The sequence below is a fragment of the Pteropus vampyrus genome, unplaced genomic scaffold (genome assembly GCF_000151845.1).
Source record: "Pteropus vampyrus isolate Shadow unplaced genomic scaffold, Pvam_2.0 Scaffold34, whole genome shotgun sequence".
NCBI classification, from domain to species: domain Eukaryota; kingdom Metazoa; phylum Chordata; class Mammalia; order Chiroptera; family Pteropodidae; genus Pteropus; species Pteropus vampyrus.
The window spans coordinates 5,559,792-5,561,405 of record NW_011888815.1 but is presented as its reverse complement, the minus strand read 5'-3'; the positions used below and the strand labels follow the sequence as shown (position 1 = coordinate 5,561,405).

General features: G+C 53.3%; 1 protein-coding gene across 1 annotated transcript in view; it reads left to right on the top strand.

Annotated features, from left to right (window-relative positions):
- Nucleotides 1-1,614, top strand: part of FAM169B (family with sequence similarity 169 member B) — a 35,767-nt gene that overhangs the window by 4,011 nt on the left and 30,142 nt on the right. The window lies entirely within an intron of this gene.

Sequence of the window (1,614 nt, the reverse complement as noted above, 5' to 3'; positions counted from 1 at the left end):
GTTCCGGCCCGTGAGCCCGCCTCGAGCCCAGGGCACCTGGGAGCTCTAAGCAAAGCACCTGTCTCTGACCCCAAGGGAGTCCCAACTGAAATTCCATCCTAGTTAAAAAATTTCTCTTTTCTTATACTTTTCTGGCTTTACAGATTTCTTACAATGACCAGTATGGCTTTCCTAATAAAAATTTAAAAGAAGCAAACCAACCTTTAATTAGTCAGCCCTCCTTAACCAATGCGGTATCTGGCGACATGGTGTGGTTATAGGCCTTTAAATATAATTCGCAAAGGGGGCCTCTGTCACCCCTCCACCCCCAGCCCTCATAGACTTTTGTCTTTCCCCCCGCGTGTCAGTCTGAGGAGGCCCTGCTCGACTGGTGTCACGAAGCCCAAGGTGACATCCGTGACCTGGGAAAGCGACCATCTGGTTGCTAACTCGGGGACTCCAGTGCGCTTAGCTCGCGGCCTGGCGCTGTGGGCAGCTGGCCGCGAGGCTGGGGAGGCTGAGCTGAGGGCGGGAGCCGGTCAGGGTTCAGGGCAAAGCGTAGTGGCCGCCAACAAAGGGCCGGCGATAGCCCCAGACCTTCACCTTTGCTTGAATTTGGGACTCCGCCACCGGGTCGGTGAGCGCTTAGGAACAAGATGTGCCCGCAGGAAGCCCTCAGCGAACAGACTGTCAAACACTCCAAAAATATCATTGGCCGACTTTAAGAAAATGTCCAAATATCAGCACCTCCCCCCCACCCCCGAACGCTTGCCTTTTTCCAACATTTAACAGTATTTTCTGTTACAGGTGTTTACGTACAGTTTGCATAATGTAAACATATGACTAACTCTTGTAAATCTGTTCCCTATTAATACCGTCCTTAATTTTTCGGTGGCTTTCAAAAATATAATATCATAAATATTCATAAGCTCCGAGAAGCCTCATCTCACTCTGGGCCTTTCCTTATCTATAACAGCTCTTTAAATAAAGTGTCCCCGTGTCTTACGAACTGCCGAGACTCTTGTGGTAGCTGCAGTTTAGCAAGATTTCCGAAAGGTCCGGCGTGGCGTGCACGCCGTGGCTCCTTCTTTCACCTGGCCTTCGGAAGCAGGCGCGGTGTGCAAGCGCACCTCCAGCGCCGTGAAACGTGGGCTCCGAAGCAGCTGGTGGCATCTCCGGTCCTCTTCCCAGCCCGGACACACGTGTCACTTCAGCGGCGTGCTGAGCTGTGACCGTGCGGAACGCGGTTTCTGGTTCCTTTGTGAAGGTTGTGTGTGTGTGTGTGTGTGTGTGTGTGTGTGTGTGTGTGTGTGTGTGTGTGTTTGCGTGCGTCTGGGGTTTCATGAAAGCTGTAGGGATCAGAAGCTGTTTGACAAGCCCCACGTATGAGTTAATTATTGATGGACTGGAGGGATCCATCACGGTAACTTATGATGACCCCCCGAGCGAATGAAAGGCAGCCCGGACTGCAGACATTCTGGCGGCGGGTCCAGCGGCGACGGCCGAGGACGCTGGCCAGACGTGGGGAGTGCAGCTCTCCAGCGCTCCCCCTTAAGAAACTGGGGGTGCACTTCTGCGAAAGGTTTGGGAAGCAGGTGCCTCGTGCTCCTCGTGGGGCTCATTCCAGACTGTCCT